This window comes from Haemaphysalis longicornis, unplaced genomic scaffold (assembly GCF_048455015.1).
Source record: "Haemaphysalis longicornis isolate Haplotype H1 unplaced genomic scaffold, Haemaphysalis longicornis Haplotype H1 scaffold_1, whole genome shotgun sequence".
In the NCBI taxonomy this organism is placed as follows: Eukaryota; Metazoa; Arthropoda; class Arachnida; order Ixodida; family Ixodidae; genus Haemaphysalis; species Haemaphysalis longicornis.
In genome coordinates, this window is record NW_027526203.1 from 254,558,940 (window position 1) to 254,583,789 (window position 24,850).

At 50.6% G+C, this 24,850-nt stretch overlaps 1 protein-coding gene and 1 non-coding gene across 2 annotated transcripts in view; both read right to left on the reverse strand.

The window, feature by feature from the left end:
* Positions 1-24,850, reverse strand: part of LOC144144444 (lysosomal alpha-mannosidase-like) — a 522,591-nt gene that overhangs the window by 115,668 nt on the left and 382,073 nt on the right. The gene's annotated exons all lie outside the window — the stretch shown is intronic.
* Trnat-cgu (transfer RNA threonine (anticodon CGU)) lies at positions 16,776-16,848 on the reverse strand. Its single transcript has one exon. It is a non-coding gene; the product is annotated as a tRNA-Thr (tRNA).

Consider the following 24,850-nt stretch of genomic DNA (forward strand, 5'->3'; position numbering starts at 1 on the left):
CATTACACCGGACTTAGACGGGCACATTTAGCTGTGACTATATAAGACTATTGCGCAGGGCATGTTTTAGTTTGGCCGGGTGGCTGAATCGGGTCACAGACAGACAGACAGACGGACAGACATACAGACAGACCAAAATTTCTAGGTTGAAGTAGCCCAAGAAAGACCATCGTCTTTAAAAACCTGAAAGGTCCATGTGTGGAGATTTTAGCACGCGTTAAAGATCCTGAAGTGGTCTAAATTAAACCGTAGCCCTCCACTACGGTGCGCTTAAAGCTGTAGCGTCCGTTTGAAAGGGAGCAGATGGCAGCGCACGGCCTAAGCGTTTCCTCGGGAACCGGTAACCGTTATTTTGGCCGGTCAACTGCGGGTTCGGGTTCCGCGAGATAACAATAACGGTTCAGGGTTATAGGTTCAGCTCCGGCAAAAATAGCGGTTTAGCGCCGGTTTTTTGTTATTGTTCGGTACCGGTTGGACACCCTGATGAGATCCGAGATTGAAGAGAGAGGGATGCGCATTAGTTACTCGAGTACTGGCTCATTACCGGCGGTTCACCTTTTGTGCCCTACCCTTAAGAAATTTCTGTGTGCGACATGCTAAAATGTAGGGCGCAAGTTTGTGACTGCAGTGAGAATACGGCCATATCCCTCTTCTTGTTAGCTGGCCATCTTACTTCCAGTCCAAGTTGCGCAGCACACCAAGTTTTGTTCGTTCGCTCGGTCGTTCGTCCGTCCGTCCGTCCGTCCGTTCGTTCGTTTGTCCGTTGGTCCGTCTGCTCGTTTGTCCGTTCGTCCATCCATTCATTCGTTCGTTCATTCGTCCGTCCGTTCATCCATCCATCCATCCATCCATCCATCCATCCATCCATCCATCCATCCATCCATCCATCCGTCCGTCCGTCCGTCCGTTCGTTCGTTCGTTCGTTCGTTCGTTCGTTCGTCCGTCCGTCCGTCCGTCCGTTCATTCGTTTGTTCGTTCGTTCGTTCGTTCGTTCGTTCGTTCGTCCGTCCGTCTGTTCGTTCTTCCATCCGTCCGTCCGTCCGTCCATCCGTTCGTTCGTTCGTTTGTTCGTTCGTTCGTTTGTTCGTTCATTCGTCCGTCCGTCCGCCTGCTCGTTCTTCCATCCGTCCGTCCATCCGTCCGTTCGTTCGTTCGTCCGTCCGTCCATCCGTCCGTCCGTTCTTTCCTTCGTTCATCCGCACGTCCGTCCGTCCGTTCGTTCGTTCGTTCGTTCGTTCGTTCGTTCGTTCGTTCGTTCGTTCTTTCGTTCATTGGTCCATCCGTCCGTTCGTTCGTTCGTTCGTTCGTTCGCTCATTCGTTCGTTTCAAACAAGTAATTAGACGACGCAAGGACTGGCTCGGGAAAGTACATGCAGGTGATGAAAGGTGCTCATAACCTTCAAGACCCGTTTTATCGGTGCGCAAACAGTTCGGCACGCAAACTTGTGTGCGACAGTGTCGCTATTCTGCATTGAGACTGCTTTCAGCTGATCTTACTCTTCCTATGCTTGCCGCAAGCCGCTCTCGAGAGGAATTGTGGCCGAGTCCGTATTTCATTTATGAGAACAGTCACGCAGAGCATTACAAGGATGGGAGGAATAGCACAGGCACACACCGCACCTTTTTCCTCTCGTTCTTGTCTTGCGTTAATATGGTTGACGTACCATTAGCTGAGTAGAATGAGCGTCATTCATGAACAATAGCTAGATGTCCATTGAGCTTCACCAGTGTTCGCGTGTTTTATTTCCATAGCAATCAAGTCTTAACAGAAGCCTGAAGAAGGGGCACACGCGACCGTAGTACGGCCGAAGATGCTGAGGGGCCTTTCTCGCTCTGTCTGCTGAAATGTGACAGGCCAACTTGCGCGGCATGGCGAAGGGGGGATAGGGCAGGAGAAATAGGGCGCCTATAAACACTCGTCGGACGCAGTGTGTAATTGAATGAACTATGATCATCGCTACCACTTCAGTTTGGAATCGTGCCACTTAATTTTCTCACCCCGCAACGGGAGCGGACCCGGCCTGTCTCATAAATAATGTAGCCTATAAAAAAAATGAAGACATGAGTGACTGGGAAGACCAAGGAAGAAACGTATTACACGGTCGATTTCTCTGGCAAACGGCTTCCGACACAGAGGGGTGTCCAGATGCTTACAGTAAGCGGAAGTGCCTACGGTATGCGCGCAGAAAGGCAAGCCCGGCCTTGCTCACGGCGGTTTCGACCCTCGGAGCCAGCCAGCGGAAAGCTCGGATGGATCCGATAGCCTCTCCGCCCTATCAATCCCCATTCTTTTTCCTACGCCGGAGGCAAGATTGCTTTGGCAGATATATCCGAGGGGATCTTCTCTCCCATGCCAACGCAGGCGCCCGCCGGGTCTGTCGAAACATCGCCCGGCTCCCACACCTCAGATCGCATCGTTGCCCTTGGCATGAATAAACGTCAACACCGCCCACCGCTGCTAACCTCCGCTTGTGTTTCGAAGGGCGTGCGGCGATATGTTGTCCGTATTGTTTAGCTGCAGACAGTCTAGGAAAAAAAAGTACAATGCTACCACGTGTAGGTAACCGTTGTGGTTGGCTTAGGCCGGGTTCAGACTGCTGCCGCAACTGTCGTAATAACTTTAAAGAATGACGTCATTTCACGTCTCAGCCAACCGAACTGCGTGCACACGCCGTTTTTTTACCTCCATAGATCACGATATGAATTTTGCGTCGGCAGTCTGAACATAGCCTTACTACAAGACCCGGCAACAATAAAAAAGTGGGATTATGTATATGTCAGCCAGTCGTTCGAAGTTCAGTAGCACGCGTGGCTCTTCCGTTTTGTTCTTGGCAATCGAATCAGGCTCCACATAGGAAAATGAGAAGTGTCCTAATCTAATCTGGCGGTTATTGTGTTTGTTCAACACCAAATTGAGTTGCGCGAGAAGTAGGAGCCGAAAAGATCATTTCTTTTTTCTCCCTTTTTTTTTTTTTTTTTTCGGGTGCGCAGCACGCGACCACTGGAAGTATAGTTTTGTTTTGCGAAGCGCCTCCTAGTGCTGATGATCAGCGTATCTTAGACGTGGAAGCAGCAAAACGCCCGACAGCGACGGCAGTAACTTGCGCACTGCTGCAAAAGCGCGAACACTTCGCAGCCTCACGACTAGAAGTTGGAAGCTACACGCCCCCCTCAATACAATTTTTTTTTTGTCTAGGGTTGCCCACCGCCCCGCCAAACGAGGGCGCGACTGCGCGAGGCGCTTCCCCCAAACTCGCTTCAGGCTTCTGTGCAAAGCAGGAGTCGAGGTGCTCGCCCTCCAAACCATTCTTCTCTCATGCAAGTAACGGTGCTTTCGTGTTACAACACAAGACCTCGTACGCAACAACGAAGACGGATCTAACCTAACACGGCCATTCTCTCTTTCGCGCCTCAGTTTTACGAAGAAAAGCACAACACATATTTCCCGTTTTGCACTTGCACCCGATGCCCCTAATACGCCTTTTGTTTTGTTTCCTTTCTGTCTTCGAACCTCCATACCTCCCGTAGACTCTGTTTTTTTTTTGTTTTTTTTTTTTTCTGGGCGAATTTCCCGCTAGTCGTTTCGAGCGGTCGTGTGTTTGTATGTGCATGTGCTAAGCTTCTCCAGCCGCCCCCGCTTGGGCAGAATCGCTTTTCCTGGGCCGGCTTTGGGCCAGGCATCACCCTCCGCGATCTTCCGGAGACATAGGGAAAGCGCTTTCCCCCTAAGGACGTTGTTTTAGCGGGAGGCCCGTTCTAGCGTCAAGTTTCGCCGCCTCCCTCCGCCTTCTGGCGCTTCATCTGGCCCCCTTTCACGCGACTAGCGCCGTTTCCCCGCACGGGCGCGACGAGTAACATTACCGATAAAAGCCTCCCTGCACATACATTTGCGCCGTCGGGGCACAACACAGGGCCGAGGGAGGCCAAGATGAGGCGTAAACAAAGGAATAAACGAAAGTAGCAGATCTCGCGCGCGTCAACGCCCTTTGTGGAAGTTTACAGAAATGAGTTTGAGAACCTTTTTTGGAAAGTTGGAAACGAGATCTAGCGATTTCTTAGAGCTGATGCCAATTTTAGTCGGCGAAAGCGGGCCGGCTTAAGCTATCCAAGTATTGATCTCAAGGGCTATTTTGAAAGCATGCCATGCTTTATACGTCTACCCGTTAGCGAAAACCAGCTGGGGAACTAAAGTCGAAGCAAAGTGGGTTTTGCTTCGCCACTGGGACGAAGGAGGCTAAAATGGGATTCCGCCTCTGTGTGTCATGGACAAGTGCAGTGTAAAGAGAACTTAATAAATACGAACGTTAGAATGTATACAACAAAAAAATTGGCTGTGGCTTAGCTCAGCTAACCTTGGATATGCAAAGCAACTAAGCTTGGCTTAGTCTGTCTGAGTCTTGGTTTCGCTCGGTTAACCTTTGATGTAGCTGTATTGACGACCATGGCTCAACGCCGTTTGGTCCCGTGCAACGCTCACAGGAGGAGGCCCGCCTGGCTTTCATTCGCGGCGAACGCGGTGTTCCTCTTCGCCGGGAGCAAGATGAGTCACGTAGCCCGAGACGACCCAGCGGCGCATGCGTGGGAGCGGTGGGCGGCGGGGTTGGTCAGCTGCTGATCAGCTGAGCGCCCGCAACCGCGCGCCGCTCAGCTGATCAGTTGAGCAGAACGGCTGAAAACGGGGCCATGCGCGCAGCGCCGGAAGCAGGCCGGGCGAATCACGCGATGCGCTTCGAGGGGTGTGTCGCAGGGGGTGTGTCTGAGGTCAAAAGGTGAATTTGCGCATCGGCGGCGAAACCGCTGGACGAAAGTAATAAAGCTTTGCTTTAAAAGCTATCGCATGGCGTACGTGCACTGAAATAAGCCCGTAGCTGAACAACCAGTGATAAACGAGTGACCAAAACGAACCAAAGAAGCGAGACTCGACATGGGGTAAGTGAAAAAACACACATTACAAAGTTATAATTGCCGAAATGAAACACCGGAAGACAAAAATGAGCCAGGAACCCAAGAAGCGTGCAAATGACACTACAATGGAGCAATTTCAATGCCTAAATGTGTGTGTTTTTTTTTTTTCATTTAATGACACCGGGGGACCAACGCCATGAGAAGGCCTCCTATACTGGAGCATTGTTAACTTCCTTTCCAGCTGTTAGCCAGGGCGCTCTCTTCCGCGCAACAAAAGGCAGAACATCGTCCGCTGGCCCCGCGCTCATAAGGAATTCACCAGACCGAGCCTCTTACGCAGAACAAAATATTGGCAATATATACGCCGCGAGATGTCATGCTGCCCCCTAAGCCCGATCGAAATAACTTGCCGAGGAGCCTTCAAAACGGAACAGCTACGCGCTATTTCGTGATAAATTGCGTTTCGGGAGGAATCACATTCCCTACAATCCGCGGCAGGTGCCAGCCCCGTGCTGTGATACGGGCTTCCTGTACGGAATGCAAGCCTGGTTTCGCAGCCAGGCGAAATCTTTGGCTCTCGCCGTAAGGGCAGTAGTCACTAGCCGTCTCTAAAGGTTCGCTGCGAGCTTCCTGAAATTGGTTATAATGGGGTGTCCAGGCTGGTTCTCGCAAGCGGCGGGCAGGACGGTTTTCACGCTCCTGTTGGACATGTTGGACGCATACCTGAAAAATTGCTGCTATAGCTTTGGGGCCAACAATATCCGAGAGAAGCTATAGAAACATCGTAAGTCGTATATGAAAGATGCAGTACCTTACGTAAGTCAGTTGGCTGAGACGTCACACTTCGAAAACATTACGACACTTGCGACAACCGCGTAAGCTGCAGGCGTAAAACAAACGGCGCAAAGTGGCCGAGAAATATTTATGACGCCCTCGGGGCAATCAGAATTTGATACATAGTCGGGATATAACGGCAGGTTGAGATTGGCCAGGCTTCTTGGCAGTTGCAGAAGCGGGTGCACGACCTTGTTTGACTTATATCCCGTGTAAAAAAATATGATAGATTTACTACTCACGTGCCTGCCGCGTTAAGCTTTCCAAACGGCCAGCCATGCGACAAACAAACGGTGTCGCCGAAACAGACGACTCAACTACTTAGCTCTGCTCTGAAAGTCTTAGATGGTGGCGCGACCGAGACACGGGTCTCCACACCACCTTATAGCAAATAGCAAACGCATCCAAATTTTCTTCGCTCTCTAGCTTTCCAGGGGTGGAAGAAAAATGCACAACAAGCTCCTAAATCTAAATTGTCGAATAAATGCACGATTAAGCTCTCCGCTCTATACCGAGCACCTTTGTAGTTTGCTTCACTACTGCACACACGTGTGATGCGGGGAAGACAGTTAACATCCAGGCACTATATAAGCAGTAGGACCAATTATTGTATGCCTCCCTTCATAATCCCGCATGTATATCTATAGCGAGTCCTCAAGGTAGGCTTCACTGCTGCCTATAAATGGTTTGCTGGGAAAATATTTTAGAGGCAATAAAAGGAGTCCGATATCAAAGCACCAGGGCCCTAGCGCCTTTTACTAATATAAGCCTTTTCGTCTGCGGCGAAAGTATGACACGAAAAGCGTTTTAGACAGTTAGACAGGTCTTTTTTGTTGGGCCTACGTTGAACTTCGTAAGCATTTAAAATACCCTGGACACAGTTGCACCCGCAACTTCGTCCGCGGGACCTCCCCGGCCAGATGTGAACGCCCTGGAGCGTAACGATTTTCTTTTCCCTCGTTTAACTGGACACCGGACAATACAGAATACTCCGAGACTGGCATCAAGAATGCCGTGTAACTACCCCGCCTTTTAAATGTAGGGGCCCGTCGTCTGCGTAAGCCAAGCGGAAGGAGGCGAAAAATGGACGAGCAGGAGTTGGCGACATACACAAGCGGAGACAGCGGGCAGCCATGTCCACTGTATGTGTACGAGATTTCGGCGCACGTAAAAGATCCCCAGGTGGTCGAAATTAATCCGGAGCCCTCCACTACGGCGCGCCTCATCGCCTGCGTTGCGTCGGCGCGTAAAACCCTACAATCAATGAATCATGTCCACTGTATGCAGCGCGACGTATTAACGAGCAGTCGAGTGTTCACGTTATTGCGCACCACGAAGAAACCTAGGAAGCCGGGTATTGGCGGTGAGCGCGAACACAGGCGGCGCTGCGAAGCGCGCCTCCGTGACGTCAGCTTAGGGATTCTCGTATTTGTCGTCTGCTTCACTCAGGATCGCTCTCCTTGCTGTTTCATTGCGCTCGGTCAACGTCTGATGCTTGTCCGCACCAGAATTGGCGTGTGGGTAACTTTTTATCATAATAATAGGCTTAAAATCGCATACACTAGCTCATAGTGTCAATCAAAGTATAGTTTTGGATACCGCTACGGGAGAAACATTGCTGGCGCCACCCCATTCCTTGCGAAGCCGGTCCTGTGCGGAGCGCGAAGAGTCGGAGCTAGGTGTCAGCTTCTCATCTAAGCATTCGAACAAAAGGAACAGTCAGCTGCTAATAACCGACAACAGCGAATATGGAAGACCAAAACAAATTCTAGGCCTTCAGGGCTGTCGGCTTTGGCAGAAGGCATCACGATTCCCGGTAATCATATGTAAGGTAAAACAGTTTTTGCAACCTTGCCGAACGCTCGAACGCGTTTTGTCACATCACTTTACGTTGTCAAGGCATGAAAGTTTGCCGACATGCACTATAGACTGCAAAAACTGTAGGCTGAGTTCCAAATAACCCACTGTGTATATACGCGCGTGCTGATTCTATACCAGGCATCTAACCAGTATGGAGGTTTATTGAGCAAAACGAGTCACGTCTTCGTTAAATTTATAGTAACACATATATGTTTGTTAAGACCTGGAGAGATATTTCGGAACATTTTGCACAGCCATATCTTCCCGATATTCGGATATGCGTTTTAGGAAAACTGCACTCAAGAGGAGGAGAAGGAGTATGGGGAGGAGGAGAAAACTTTGTTTAACAATTAAATCGATCTGGTTAGTGGGCCGGGTCCTCAGTCCAGGACAAGAGAGTAAAAGTAATTTTCTTCAAATCATAGAACGCCATCCCGAGTAGAATAGGATTTGTTCTTCGCGCCTGGAAGGGTTGAAAAGCAATAAGGAGCTACTTGGAATTCTTCTTCGGTTTCGAGTCATGTAATATATGCAGGTATACTATTTATTACGTTACTTAGCGAGTATATCATGCCTTCAACACCGTAATCATGTCATCATTGTTCGAGTTGAGAGTCAGTTCGTTATGATAATGATATGATTACGATAGAAATTCGGAGCACAAAAGCCGCCTTCGAGTACTGTGGACCACGTTGTTTAGGGCGCGATCGCGGTGGCGTAGCACAAACCTCCTCATTGTATTTGCATGTGAATAAACAAAGCACGCTGCGGATATGCACCTTCTTGCACGCAGCCGTAATGAAAGCCAATTGCCATACAAAATGAAGGAAATATCCACACGACCTTTGTGAGGGTCCCAAACATCCCGAAACCTCGTAATAAGAGGTTGGTGACGGCGCAGAAAAATTAATGCGTTGGGCAGAAAAAAAAAAAGCAAGAAACATTAACCCGATACAAGACTACAACGAAAGAAACAGAAGAAAGCCGCTTTATTTCCTGCTGTGCGATGAGCGTGTAGAGGCCGCTGTTTGGTACGTAGTATTAGACTGTTGAGTCTTCATAGGAGCGTCTCAAAAACACTGCAGGGAAGCCTACGCATTTTGGATACTTATCGAGAAGCTCTGATCGCTGATCCTCGCGAATAAGCAAGAAAGGACGAGTTACACACGATCTTCTGACCGATACTCTGAAGGAAGTTGTTCTCTATCTCTTCGTGTGTTGCAAACTTGCGGGGGATACAGCTTCAAATTATTCAGGTGCGTCAGAAGCTGGCAAAATTACTGAGTCGCTAGAAATACGCTTTTTAACGCACTACAGCAACGAAGCGGGCGATTTCTAGCCCAGGCACTGTTGCCCCTCACAAGCGGAGTGTAGCAGACGACAGCGGCGCGAATCCCTAAGCCGACGTCAGAGCCAGGGGGCGCCACTCAAAGATCTCACCGCCAATACGCCTCGAGTGCGGCCTGGAGGGGCGCCACTGAAATCCCCCTAGCGGCCCGTTTCGAAAGCAGGCGCGGGAGCCCCCGGCCCGTTCCGCCCTGTCGCCGTTGCTTTTTGGCTCGTTCAAGACAGCGATTTACCGTTTGTCCGCGTTCGAAATACCGGATAACGTGGAGCAGGCACTCTGTTTGCAAGCGTGGTGTGTTCACGAGAGTATAAACGTTTATGACGCGATCTTAGTGAGATCTATATGAGCGCCGGGCGTGTGTCACAGGCCGGCGTCCCGAAGCCAGCATTTGAATGCAGCTGATCGCAATTCCGCTGCCCTGAAATTTAGTGGCAGTGTCTCCGTATGCGGCCGTATACACACTATGATGTAAATCGACTTTGTGCACTTACAAAATCCAGCGGAGCACTCATACCTTACAGCACGTAAGTTACGCCTGCCAGTATCACATATCAGATATTGATCAGTACCATGAACAAGCCAATGCGGCATAAATTTCACAAACACTGTACCAAATAAGTACGATGGATAATGCAAAATTACACCCCGGAGTCAGCATACGACGACAAATTTAATGATGGGTCGTCTTGTCCCGATGTGAACGCTCGCAAAGATTCATCTGTTACATTTATCCTCCACGAGAAGCGCGAAGATGGGCTTATAGAGTAATCCGCGTCCGTGACCAAACTCTTCTTCGAAACATCGTCATATGACACAGGGAGACTGCAGAATCTAGCATAAACCGAAATCAGAGACCCTTATCAGATACGACACTCTTCCAACGAGCCCGTGTGTACGAGATTTCGGCGCACGTTAAGGATCTCCAGGTGGTCAAAATTAATCCGGAGCCCTCCACTACGGCGTGCCTCATCGTCTCCGTTGCGTCAGCGCGTTAAACCCTGCAGTCAATCAATCAACTCTTCCAACGACACCTCGTATCGCTTGTGAACTGCCTACCCTGTATTCTTCAAAAAATGCGTTCGCCGAGTGATCAGCCGTTCTTTGAAGGCAAAAAACAAACTAAAAGTGAACACGCAGCTTGTGTGTGTGTGATTACTAAAACGTTCAGTCGTTGATTTCGCTCCGCATTTGTAAACAAGGATAGTTGAGCGTCCTCCTCCTCACCCCCCCCCCCCCCCCCCCATGTCTAGCGAAATATCACTGCATTTCGCATCTAGTTGGTCTGGTGAATACTACCTTGCTCAAACAAACGTCTTTAGCATTTCAGAAGCTGCACTCCGTTTTTTTTTTTCAGTCCCGTACGACTATTATATTTATTCCTGACTTGCCGACCATTCTTTTTCCCGTGGTTTCATTAACATATACCTTGCTTCTTACTATAAGGCATGAGTGGGCACATATCTGACAATGCACAGCCTTTGAGTGTACTTAACATTTTAGCGTGGCTTATATTCCCATAAAAGGCGCAAGTTTTTGTCAGCAGTTGGGTTATCACATCCCCGAAACATATTTTTCTACGACGTACATATTCGAAGCAAAGCCGCATTTGTTGTCTGCACTGCAAAACGAACCAACCTGTTACAGTGCCAGTATCAGGACTAAACAAGGCGACAATAAATAGAATTCACTTGTGCTGACGTGTTCGAAGGTGACAGCGGTGATATGCTGCTGCCGTCGCCGACGCCCGCAAGAGCGGCCAAAACGCGCGCAGAACCGCCTCCCCGGGTAGCTCTTGTTGGCGTTAGAGCGCTCTATCAAGACGCAGCTGTTTTTTTTTTTAAGTGCCTTAAACATGCAGTTAGCTTACAGACGTCACCATAACAAGTTGTTTAGTGCGCGGAAAGGCAAAGAGAAGCGAAAGAGAACCAAAACACTGCATGACCACCTATCAGCCACGCAGCGCTAATCCCGCTAACGCCGCGGAGAAGCGGCGGCAGGCGGCGCAGCGATCGCGAATCTCGAGGCGTTATTGGTGCTAGACCCTGTCTGAGAACTTCTGCGAATGGCCAAGGCGAAGCGCACAGGAATTCTGGAGCAGGTGGCGATGTTGGGCAGGTCCAGCCGTAAGCAAAGGGCCGATGTCTACCACACTTATAAATTCTGGCAAAAAGAAGCAAACGCCATCGGCCAGTAAGTAGGCCACTAGACTGCGTGCAGCCAGCGCAAAATTCTCGGCCGATACCAACGAGGCGCCGATAGATCCCCCCTCATTTTAACGTTCGAGATGACGTGTCCCCTCCTGGAACGAGTCCTATATAACCCTGGTCACCTGAAAGCCGTTAGTGAGTGAGCGCTCAGTTGTAATGAAAAACTTCGTGTGACTTGAATAGCACGAGCACAGTCATAAGTTGGCTGTACTTCTCTGTGGGCAGGCCTATTCCCGCCTCCAACACAGCGTGCACTAACAGACTAGCATGTCCACACAACGCCCTCGGCCGCACTCAATGCACTAATACAAAAAAATTCCCTCGCACTTCCCCGAGGGGGAGAGTGTGTAAGTGCGAATGCACGGTTGTTGATTGCGCGATTATGGTGGATATCGTGATCTTGGAGTGGAGAGGAGGCGCCCAACACCCGCAGTCACTGAGCGGAGAGAGGAGGAGGAGAGTAGCGCCCGCCGTTACGGCGAGGGCTACACGAGCGCCCTCACGCGTCGGAATGCGGAGCGCCCGCTACGCGAGCGAGAGCTCTCCCGCCCGAAGTGGAGAGGAGGCGCCCAACACCCGCAGTCACTGAGCGGAGAGAGGAGGAGGAGAGTAGCGCGCGCCCATCTCCCCCCGTTGCTAGGGAAGACGAGGAGGAAGACGAGGAGCGCGCGCACCCGCAGCTGTTGCTATGCGGACGACGGCGGCGGACGATTCAGGCTCGCTTAAGAAGTGCATTCGCACTTAAAACGGTTTCACGCGTTCACGTTGCTGCGCCCGACACAGCCTATTCGCCCCTCTTATTTGGCCCGCTGGACTGTCTCGCGGCGATGAACGCAAAAAACCGACTTCGGAGCAACTTATGCAGGAAATCGAAAATCTGCTTGGCAAATTGACCTCAGCGGCCAAAATCCTCCGTGTTCTGATCGTTCCTCTGAAGGTTACCTCACAGAGACAAGTGTCATCTCATAGTGTGAGCGCGGGCGCTATCCCGCGCCGCAGGATCCCTCCTCCACAGATTGACTGCCTCGATTTCAAAGTGGTAGCTCGTTCGTTCCGAGGTCGAGACGATGCAAGTTAGCATCCGTTTTGGCAGAAGTTAGCATCCCGTTGGGCGGAAGCCCCGAGGATACCACCAGCTGTAGCGCCGGTAGCGAGACGTACGCGTTGCGAAATGCTTTCACATTTAAATGCAGCTACGACTTGGAAGTGCGGCCGAAAACGAGTCGGTCAGCTGTGTCCTTGAGCAAAGAATTGTACGCAGAACAGCCCTGCGACACAATAGCCTTGCGTGGGCTAAGTTTGCTCGCGGTTGAAGAAAAGATATCAGCCCGACAATAGCCGGACAACGAGGAACAGAAGTCGTTTTCACTTTCTTTTTTCCTGCACACCAACACACAGGAAGAGAATATAATATGTACGAGTTAAAACAACTCACGATACATTAAAAAACACAGAATTGCTTCTCCGTTTCATTTTTTAAAATTTTCTCTCATGCCTGCTTTTTTATCGCGAAAAGAAAATATTTTGCCTCTCTGGGATCCTCTTTTCATTATTTCCCGCCACGCGATATGCGTACATCGATCAGGCAGGCCGGCACCATGAAGGCGACAACGTATGTCACCCATATAGCGGCAGACAGCAGCAGCAGCAGCAGCAGCGAAGAGCGCGCCTTGTTTGAACGGCCGGAAAAAGGGGCCGCGGCCGCCTCTGAGTCAACACTCCGGCGGCGAAAGACGGCGGCCGCTCGTGAAATGCGCCCCTGCAGCGGCTCGCTCAAGCGCCGGCGCTGGCTCATTTTCAGAGTCCACGTCGCGCCATTCAAGATTCACGACCCGGAGGGTATATTCACGACGCCTTGACCGCCTCTGCGGCTGACCACAGCGGACGAGAAGACGGTACGTGAACTCCGCCTGCGCGCACATATATACAAATACAAATATAAATATAAATATAACTATATATACAGAAAGAAACGCCGGCAGTCTACAATGCCAAAGGAGGCATAGGGGCACGGTTAGACAACCTATTTTTTTACCGTTAGTGATGTTACTATTTTTACGAATTTATGTGAGCAAGAAAAAAAGAAAGAAAGAAAGAAAAACACACGCCCAGAGTGGGGACCGAACCCACGCCTTTCGATTTGATCTCGAATGCCTTACCAATTCGGCTATCTGGGCGGCTGTGTTTACCTTCACTTTCTGGGGTATTTATTTTTACTACAACTGTATCTGACGCTTGAGGGTAGTAGCCAGCGCCACTCAGACTACACGGGGAGAAGGGGGCCTTCTTTTCAACCCCCGGGGCGTGACTCGAACGTCTACAGCCTGTCATGAGCGATCAACCGGCGGGAAACCCTCTTATGCTTAACCCTCTTGGCATTAAGGCTGCCAGGACCGACGCCCTCGCCAAGCTATCGCAGGATAATATGGTTTGGATTGGAAATAAGGGCGCGGTAGAAAATACAGAAAGAAATACCGGCAGTCTACAACGCCAAAGGAGGCATAGGGGGATGGTTAGATTATTTTTTTATCGTTAGTGATGTTACACTTTTTTTTATTAATTTCTCCCATACATACCCCAGAAAGTGAAGGAAACACAGTCGCCCAGATGGCCGAATTGGTAAGGCATTCGAGATCAAATCGAAAGACGTGGGTTCGGTCCCCACTCTGGGCGCGTGTTTTTCTTTCTTTCTTTCTTTCTTTCTTTCTTTCTTTCTTTCTTTATCACATAAATAAATATAAAAAGTGTAACTTCACTAACGGTAAAAAATAGTGTAGGTTCCAGGGTGTCTAGCGACCGGGAAAACCGGGCAAAGTCAGGGAATTTTGAGCCACCGGGAAAAGTCAGGAAATTGTCAGGGAATTTTTGAATCAAGTAATACCAGTCAGGGAAAACCACTTTGGGGCCTGCCCACACAGTTTTAGAATAGGGTAAACCAGTGTTGGAGGCCCCCAAGATGTTACCGAACGCAACACGTTCGCGCGCGACGAAAGCGTGAACCGCATGAAACGTTTTCTGGTTTTTCTGCAAGGGAAAACGCGGCGCGTACGCCCGAGGCGCGCTGACGCCGCCGCGGAAACCACCCGCACGGTCAGTAATTTCCCTACACCCCCCCTAGGGGGTGTGTAGACCCCCCCTAGTTTTTCTGGACACCCCCCCTTGAATCCCCAAATTTCACTCTTGTCAGTCCTTGTATGGACCTTTTTCAGTATCGATCTGCGCATGCGCGGGCTGCCCGTCTGCTATTCTTGGCAGTAGCCTAGGGCAAAATAAACAAAAGTGCGCCCCCCGAGCTTGCTGTTAGCGTTGCACGTATTTATTTCCTTTTTTTTGACAGCTCGTGGCAAGTTCGTATGTGCACGCAAAAAAGGATTTCAAAGGAAATGGGCAAAGTTGCGTTCTTTGTTTACAACCGTAATCTTTGCAGAAGCTCTTTCAGCATGTACATTTAAAATGGGCAATTTGGCGAGGCGAAGCGCTACGGAAGCTAATCCTGCCGTTTTAATAAATCTGGAGCGTACAATCGGTGCCTGATTTATAAGTGCTGCATAATTAGTGTACTACTTAAACATTGTTTCAGAACTCAAATTTCGTCACTGGCCCTGGTAACAAGTTCGAAAATGTCCTTATACGTTGAAAAATGGCGAGAAATTAAAAAAAAAAAACTGAATACGGACCTTTCATGGTAAAAAATGAATTTCTCTAAATTTGTTTTTTTCTTAGATTGAATAGAAAGCACCGTCTCTTAAGTGTGTATATATATATATATATATATATATATATATATATATATATATATATATATATATATATATATATATATATATATATATATATATATATATATAGCGAGAGAGAGAGAGAGAGAAAATGAAAAACGTACGTCACGGGGATGAGCGTTTGGTTAACAGACGTCTATTATTTAACTAGTGGGATAAAAAAACAGCTTTTCTAGTTTATGACCTCCCCCCCCCCCCCCCCCCCAGAGCCATTGAGACACCCCCCCTTGATTCGATGCCTGGGGAAACCCCTGCGCACGGTGCGTGCCGAACGGTAGGCGGTGGCAACATGGGGGCAGCACCGGCCGGCGGCCGCGGAGTACTGCGGTAGCTCCAACGGCCGCTTCTAACCGCTCTTTAAAATGATACTCAAGGCACAAACGCACTGGCTTGTGCAGGAAAGGAGCCACCGCAGGCACGAAATCGTCGACGCGGCCGTGAAAATACCGCGCACGAATGGCGTGCAGAAACTCGCCGTGCGGTTCACGCAGCTGGCTTAGGTTGCTGGGTGCATTTGCGGCAGAGGGACGTCTAGGTGGTGCCCAAATCGCACGCAAAACGGGCTTTTTTTTCGAGCGAATTTTAATAGGCAGCGCTTTTTGGGAGCTAATCTTGAAAGAACTTCCTTATGACATCATGAGCCAGAATTACATAATCAAAAAGGAACATGGTTTAGCGCGAATCCAGTGAACCGCATGGGGTGTTTTCTGCTCGCGAAAACGAGCCGCGCACGTCAGAGGCGCGCTGACGCTGCCGCGGAACTACCCGCACGCTGCGAGTGGTGCTGCCGGCGGCGGCAACACGGCGGCGGCTTCGACCGCGAAGTGGTGACGGGAGCTGTTCTCTAAAATGCCGCACAAGGCACGCACGAAATCGCACGCGCAACGCGCACGCGCAACGCACCATGCGGTTCACGTCGCATGTCAAGCCAGGACAATCAAGAAAAAAAGCAAAAGGTGCTTGCTGAAGCGCAACTTGAAGCTTCTATCCCGCAAGATGAAATAAACTCTCTGAAGCCGTAACTGAAGGCAAGCAAACCTCAAACTGAACAAACTGAAATTAATCAACGTGCCTTTTGAGAATTAGGGCACTTGCAACAAATGTGTTTTTCCGTATGATAGAATGTGTTTTCTCTACGCTTTTTATATGCTTCACGGACCGTTTCCACAAAATAGCGCGTGTTGTATTAGTCAGGGAATTTCAACTAAAATGGTCATGGAAAACCTGGAAAAGTCAGGGAAATTGAATCAGACAATTTTCTAGACACCCTGGATCCCCCTATGCCTCCTTTGGCGTTGTAAACTGCCGGCATTTCTTTCTGTATTTTTTAACGAGCCCCTTATTTCTGAACTATATATATATATATATATATATATATATATATATAGCCTGCAAACAAGAAACGTACAAAGAGCGCGAGAAGATAAGGTAAGTAAAGACAGAGAAACACGAGAAACACATTAAAAAAATAAAGTTTACTGACATTTCAGGAAGAGGACTTTTTTTCTTTCCTCTTCCTGAAACCTCAGGAAACTTGATTTTTTAATCCTTTTCTCGTGTGCCTCTATCTTCACTTACCTGATATATATATATATATATATATATATATATATATATATATATATATATATATATATATATATATATATATATATATATATATATATATATATATATGTGTGTGTGTGTGTGTGTGTGTGTGTGTGTGTGTGTGTGAAATTAGGGGATCGTTGAATTAAGTTTGGCAGTCAATAATGCCCCAGAAAGGAAAGGGGAGAATGTGGTAGGTCCTTGAAACAGATGAAGAATCTTGAAAGACAGAATGAAAGAGGAGAAAAAATGCCCGCCGGGTGCGATCCGAACCCACGACCTCCAGAATACGCGTCTGGTGCGATAACCACTACGCTACCGGCGGGGCTGTTTCCCCTCCCCTTTCGCGGGTTAAGGTATTAAGCTATTATTATTAAGTTATTAAGGTATGTTAAGGTATTTTGTTTCTTGCGCTTGGGGGTGGTAGCCAGCGCCACTCGGAATTCTCGAGGTGAAGGGGACCTTCTTTTTAACCACCGGGCCGTGACCCGAGTGTCTACGACATGTCAAGAGTGGTCGACCAGCGTTGAACCCTCTTTAGGCTATGGCACCAAGACTTCTAGAAGAGAGGCCATCGCTATATATATATATATATATATTGTGGGGATCCTGACGCCCTAGCCATTGCGCGATCACTGGGTTTGTGTCATTACGCGGCGCGCTTCCCCTCTCTCCTCCAAAATTCCGGCTCGTCTTGGCGCCACTGCGTAGAGCCGAGCCGTCTCTCAAACTCTTGCGTGAGGTGAAGCCTGCAGAGACCGTTGCGGCGATAAAACACTGTCACGCAGCGGGCGCTCCGCCCTGGTAGCGGAGCTAACCTCACCTCATTGGTCCGTTTGAACGATGCCCGAACACGACTCTCGCCGGGAGGCGAACGCGCGCCCTGCGCGGGGGTCCGTTCGGGGAGACGCTTCCAGGACGCCGAAGGCGTTGGCCGAAGGTATGTGACGCTTTCTTTACCAGCCGGCTGCAACTCTGTTGCACCGGCGAAAGCCCACCAGCCCTTCCGGCTGCGGCCCGTGCCTAAGGCTGCTCCTGTTGCCCCTACGCTTGCATATAGTAAGGCCGTACCTACCACTCGACGATCACGCCGTGCGGTACGCGCCTGTGAGCGAATGGGCCCCGTCTCCCTCGCTGCTGCGAGCCGATCTGGCCAGCACGGCGATGCGCGCGCGCACAACGTGCGTGCACCCCGGAATTTGCCCTGACAGAAGAGCCCACTGGCTCTGCGCCGACGGAACGTGCGCACTTGCGCGTGGCGCCCCATCGCCCCTTTCACCTAACGGGAAGTACGTACGTGTACTGTAAATTCTGTAATTGGGACTGTAAAATATGTGACTAGAATGTTAGTATAAAATAAACGTCTTCCCTCCGTGCCCTGGGCATATTCCTTTGTCGCCCCTTTCTCCACCTGCCCAACAGAGGCGGTGTTAAGTTGGCGCGACGGCGTTTCAGTATCGTGAGCGTGCTCAACTAGCTCGAACCCGCGGTGGTTCCTCGCGGTGTGCATGAATGCCTGCCTTGTGCAATGCTAGGGTTATGCATATTGCGAGGTAGAGAGGCACCACAAACTGACCGCCTTCAGCAGGCGAACGTAGCCGGGCGGCCCTGCACCGACGAGAGCGGGACTGGTGGCCAGTTGTGAGCTGCGGAAGAAGGGCCCTCTCCAGATACGGACAATGTGGTGTTGTCTTTGGAGCCCCATCATGCGTCATCGCCGCCACGGCTATCGTCAGGCTGCTGCGCCGCTCACGCGGGGCGGCAGCGACCACCAGCGCTGCTCGTCGCTCCTTGGCGGGGCACCCATCGAGTGCCACGCGAGGTCCTTACCTGAGCAGCGCCACCGTGGTCATCATATCTGCCGGCGTACTGGTCAGGCCGCGTCCGCTCCTGGCCTCAGAAGGTGGGAACGGTCACCTGCCCGTCCGGACGGGGGTTCACACTCACCTGCTCACCCCTGTGTTTGCTAATGGGGGCTGCTGTCTCGGAGCAATGGTGAGCCCATTCCGAAGCTGGTACCTTTATCTCCCCTCCGTGATCACAACGGACGTTTCGTCGAAAAACTTTTGCGCGCCCAGCCGCCGAACATTGCGCAAGCCCCACGAGACTGCGCCTCCCGCATTTTTGTAGATACCAGTATTTTCGTAGTAGCTTAGCGTATTTTGTAGCATCCTGTGTCTCCTGACTTGCCGTAATTCATTTCTAGAGGTAGCGCGTGTTCTTTTTTTTTTTATGTAATCATATGTAGCGTAGTGTGGTCCCGCATGCATATGTTATTGCTATTATTATTATTATTATTATTATTATTATTATTATTATTATTATTATTATTATTATTATTATTATTATTATTATTATTATTATTATAGTGTCGCATTCATTGTAATCCTTGTATATTTTATTAGCTTTATTTTTCTGTGTGCATGCCTGGCCGATTACTGTCATGTATATTTCAGTGTCGGTTTCATTGTACATTGCTTTATATTCACTGTATTCTGATGTTTTTATTTTTTGTTTCTGCATGTTTTACAAGCCATTATGTAATCGATATTTTCAGTGTGGCGCATAGTTTTTTTTTGTATTTATCATTCGTGCTGGAGGGGAATAGTTTAGTTAGTGTAGTCTGTAGAGTCTTTTGATGGGCTGGGGGCTGAGACTGCTTTGTGCATGCATACTTTTCTACTCTTCGCCGTCTTTTGCATGCCTGGGCGATGGCCGGTCAACTCTTCTCAGACCGGCGAGGGCATTTAAGGAGAGGGGAGTGTGGGGATCCTGACGCCCAGGCCATTGCGCGATCACTGGGTTTGTGCCATCACGCGGCGCTTTTCCCCTCTCTCCTCCGAAATTCCGGCTCGTCTTGGCGCCTCTGTGTAGAGCCGAGCCGTCTCTCAAACTCTTGCATGAGGTGAAGCCTGCAGAGACCGTTGCGGCGATAAAACACTGTCACGCAGCGGGGGCTCCGCCCTGGTGTTGGAGCTAACCTCACCTCATTGGCCCGTTTGAACGATGCCCGAACACCACCCTCGCCAGGACGCGAACGCGCGCCCTGCGCGGGGGTCCGTTCGGGGAGACGCTCAGGAGGACAGCCGAAGGTGCGTAACTATTTTCTCACCGCCCGGTCACAGCTCTTTTGCGCCGGCTCTAAGCCGCTAGCCCTTCCGGCTGCCGGCCCGTGCCTTCGGTTGATCCTCAGTCCGTTCACTCACATATTAGCCGTACCTGACACTCGACGATCGCGCCGTGCGGTACGCGCCTGGGAACGGAAGGACAGTGTCTTTCTATTGCGAGCCCATCGGCCAGCACCCCAGATTTTGCCCTTATTGCTGAGCCCACCGGTTCAGCGCGCCGAGGACGCGCACACTTGCGCGTGGCGCCAGATCGCCCATCGTCCCTTTCCACCCACGGGGATGTTGAACTGTAACTGAAGGGGTTGGCGCGAATAAACGCCTTCCGATGTACTACACCGGGCTTATTCCTTTGTCGCCCTCTACTCCACCTGCCCAACAGAGGCGGTGTTGAGCTGGCGCGACGGCGTCTCAGTTCCGTGAGCGTTCTCAAATAGCTCGAACCCGCGGTGGCTCCTCGCAATTGCGCGATCACTGGGTTTGTGCCATCACGCGGCGCTTTTCCCCTCTCTCCTCCGAAATTCCGGCTCGTCTTGGCGCCTCTGTGTAGAGCCGAGCCGTCTCTCAAACTCTTGCGTGAGGTGAAGCCTGCAGAGACCGTTGCGGCGATAAAACACAGTCACGCAGCGGGGGCTCCGCCCTGGTAGCGGAGCTAACCTCACCTCATTGGTCCGTTTGAACGATGCCCGAACACGACTCTCGCCGGGAGGCGAACGCGCGCCCTGCGCGGGGGTCCGTTCGGGGAGACGCTTCCAGGACGCCGAAGGCGTTGGCCGAAGGTATGTGACGCTTTCTTTACCAGCCGGCTGCAACTCTGTTGCACCGGCGAAAGCCCACCAGCCCTTCCGGCTGCGGCCCGTGCCTAAGGCTGCTCCTGTTGCCCCTACGCTTGCATATAGTAAGGCCGTACCTACCACTCGACGATCACGCCGTGCGGTACGCGCCTGTGAGCGAATGGGCCCCGTCTCCCTCGCTGCTGCGAGCCGATCTGGCCAGCACGGCGATGCGCGCGCGCACAACGTGCGTGCACCCCGGAATTTGCCCTGACAGAAGAGCCCACTGGCTCTGCGCCGACGGAACGTGCGCACTTGCGCGTGGCGCCCCATCGCCCCTTTCACCTAACGGGAAGTACGTACGTGTACTGTAAATTCTGTAATTGGGACTGTAAAATATGTGACTAGAATGTTAGTATAAAATAAACGTCTTCCCTCCGTGCCCTGGGCATATTCCTTTGTCGCCCCTTTCTCCACCTGCCCAACAGAGGCGGTGTTAAGTTGGCGCGACGGCGTTTCAGTATCGTGAGCGTGCTCAACTAGCTCGAACCCGCGGTGGTTCCTCGCGGTGTGCATGAATGCCTGCCTTGTGCAATGCTAGGGTTATGCATATTGCGAGGTAGAGAGACACCACAATATATATATATATATATATATATATATATTGTAAGGCGCGCACCAGTAGTCTTGGGGAACGTCTTTATTAGGCGAGCCTTGTCCTACGTGACAGGGAGCGAGCCCCAGAGAACAACCAAGACGGGCGTTGATGATGATAGACAACTGATGACGATGATGAAGCATGATTGCATGTGGAAGACAGGCGTCCGGTGTACGAGTCCACTGGCGCATACCCTTCTGCTAGTACTTCGCACATACCGTTTGTGTACAACTACCGGGGGATTGTCCGGACGCACATTCCTCTGGTGTCGGGGCACTAACCAGCGCTTACAATATCCCCCCCCTCTGTGGAGCGGCCGACTCGGACGCTAAGAGTGTGTAGGCCGAGAGAAAAATGGCTTGAGCCGGGAAACGTGCACGATCTCGGGTCCACGACAGCGACGGTCGGTGACACTAGCGTTGGGGGTCACTCGGTAATTCACAGGGGAAGTCTGCTCTACAATGGTGTAAGGTCCGATGTAGCGGGGCAAGAACTTCTCACAAAGTCCTGGGGCACGAAGGGGAGTAGAAAGCAGAACTTCATCACCAGCTTTGAAGGAGACAACGCGATGCGTGGCGTCATAATTGGCCTTGCGCTCTTCTTGTGTAGCTGTTGTCCTCAGACGAGCTAGATGACGGGTATGATCCAGTCGAGAAATGAACTCATCGGGTATGTTGGTTCTGGGAAGTACTGGTGCGGACAAGAAAGACGTATCAAGAACAGAAGCTGGTTGGCGGCCATAAACAAGGAAAAATGGCGAAAATCCTGTAGTACTTTGAACGGCGGTATTATATGCGTACGTGACGAACGGAAGAATAATGTCCCAGTTTTTGTGGTCCGGTTGAATGTAAGAAGAAATCATGTCGGAAAGGGTGCGGTGGAACCGTTCGGTCAGGCCGTTCGTTTGAGGATGGTAGCTGGACGTAGTGCGGTGAACAGTCTCGGCTGCGCGGAGAACCTCTCCAAGCACGGCAGAAAGAAATACACGACCTCGGTCGCTAAGAAGAACTCGGGGAGGACCATGGCGTAAGAAAATATTCTTCAAAAAGAATTCAGCCACCTCGGTAGCGCAGCCTGTGGGAACAGAAGCCGTTTCCGCGTAGCGAGTGAGGTGGTCTACGGCGGTAACAATCCACCGATGTCCTGCCGAGGTAACGGGGAGAGGGCCATAGAGATCAATCCCTACAACTTCAAATGGAGATGAGGGACAAGGCAGGGGTTGGAGTGTCCCTGCGGGGCCGGAAGTGGGTCGCTTGCGATACTGACACGCGGCACACGACGCAACATATTTCGCCACGCTAGCGGATAGGCCGGGCCAGAAGTATCGGCTTCTTATGCGGTCGAATGTCTTGTGGAAGGCTAAATGACCTGCGACAGCATCGTCGTGAAATGCCTCCAAAATTTTGGGTTGAAGAAGACGGGGAATGACGGGCACCCATCTGTCGCCTGTTGGATGGTAGTTGTAGCGGTGAAGAGTGCCGTTAATAATTCGAAATTTGTTGAGTTGTCGTCGTGAGCGGCTGTTGCTGGGTCGACTCGCCCCGCTCAATTGGTCAATGAGCTTCCGGCAGTAGCTGTCGTTTTTTTGGAAAGCACTGAAATCACTGGGTGGTTCCACGCGAGAGTCCACTGGCGCAATATTTAAGGATTGCGTTGTTTCAGAAGACGCCTGAATACCATCTTGGGTCGAGGATAACGGGCAACGTGAGAGGGCGTCTGCATCTGTGTGCTTCTTGCCGGACTTGTACACAACGTGGTAGTTGTATTCTTGCAAACGAAGCACCCAGCGTCCAAGCCTCCCAGTTAAGTTCTTGAGGGAAGCCAACCAACAAAGAGCGTGATGGTCAGTGACCACAGTGAAATCCCGCCCGTACAAGTATGGCCGGAATTTCTGGACGGCCCAAACTACTGCAAGACACTCCTGTTCTGTTATCGTGTAGTTCCTTTCCGCAGGTGTCAAAGCGCGACTTGCGTAGGCAATTACTTGCTCTACGTTGGAAGGTCTTCGCTGTAATAACACAGCCCCAATTCCGTGTCCGCTGGCGTCGGTGTGAAGGATGGTCGGTGCTTCCTCATCGAAGTGTCCGAGAACAGGGTCGGAAGTAAGTGCGTGCTTCAATTTTTTAAAGGCTGTTTCACAGTCCTCGGACCACATAAATGGGGTACCAGATGCCAGGAGTTTGTGTAGGGGCGCAGCAATTGAAGCGAAGTTTCGGATGAAACGACGAAAGTAGGATGCCAATCCTAAGAAGCTTCGGAGTTCTTTTTGGCGGTCTGGGCGCGAGAAATTCAGCACAGCATTCACTTTATCGGGGTCGGGCCGGATTCCCTCCTTGCTAACTAGATGGCCCAATACTTTAATAGATGTACTTGCGAAGCGGCATTTCTTCGTATTGAGGGTCAGTCCGGCATTGGCAAGGCAGGTTAAAACGTCATTGAGGCGCTGAAGGTGTTCTTCGAAAGTGGTAGAAAAGATAACTATGTCATCAAGATAACATAAGCACGTCTTCCATTTCAAACCACGCAGGACCGTGTCGATCATTCTTTCGAATGTCGCCGGGGCATTGCACAACCCGAACGGCATTACGTTAAACTCGTAAAGACCGTCAGGCGTGGCAAATGCTGTTTTTTCTTTGTCTTGTTCGTGCATAGGTATTTGCCAATACCCCGATCTCAGGTCTAGACTTGAAAAGTATTCTGCACCTTGCAAAGTGTCTAGAGCATCATCGATGCGAGGCATCGGGTATACATCTTTGCGGGTGATGTTATTTAGCGCCCGGTAATCGACACAAAACCGCACGGAACCATCCTTCTTCTGGACTAAAACAACAGGTGACGACCATGAACTCGTTGAAGGACGGACTATCTTGTTTTTGAGCATATCGTCGACTTGTTCCTGAATGATTTTTCGCTCCTTTGGTGAGACGCGATATGGGCGGCGGCGAATAATGCAAGAACCATCTGTTTCTATTCGGTGGGTGGCTGCGGATGTTTGCCGCAAAACGGAGGAGGAGGCGGAGTCAAATAGGGTTTCGTGCTTGGCCAGAAGATCCAATAGTGTTTTCTTTTGCTCCGGTGTGAGATCAGAACTGATAGTATCATCAATGGCGTGCGATGGTGATTTATGACCGGCCGAGCATTCTGCAGATGAAATAGACTCGAAGGAAATGACGCTCACTGCTTCGTCGCGCGGAACAGAAGCAATGGTCGCGCCTTGAGGTAATAAAATAGTCTCGGTAGAAGTATTCTGTGCGACCAGAAGAGCAGTTCCACGAGAAAACCGTATTAGGCAGGGGGGTACAAGAAGACCGCGAAGAGAGAACTTTCCGGTAGGAGTAATAAACACATCGCCATCGAGAATTTCGGCACAGTGAACGGAGAGCATAGCTTCTTGTCCAGGAGGCAGAGAAAAATCGCAGGAGGCGGCCACCAGTCGTAGTTCTGGGGAATCAGAAACACTGGCCAGGTCAGTGTCGGTCATACGAAGCAAGGGTTCTTTGCACGAGATCACAGCAGACGCCGATTTAAGAAAGTCTCAACCCAATATCATCTGATGAACACATGAAGGTAGTACTGCGAGCTGAATGTGATGTCGAATGCCGGCAATGGTAACACGGGCTGTACAGACTCCGGAAGGTTGGATCATGGCGTTGTTAGCACCACGTAGAGAGGGACCAGGGTAGGGGGTTCGTACTTTACGCAATTTGGAACACACGTCTTCCCGAATTATAGAAATACTAGCACCAGTGTCGACAAGAGCTTCCACATCAA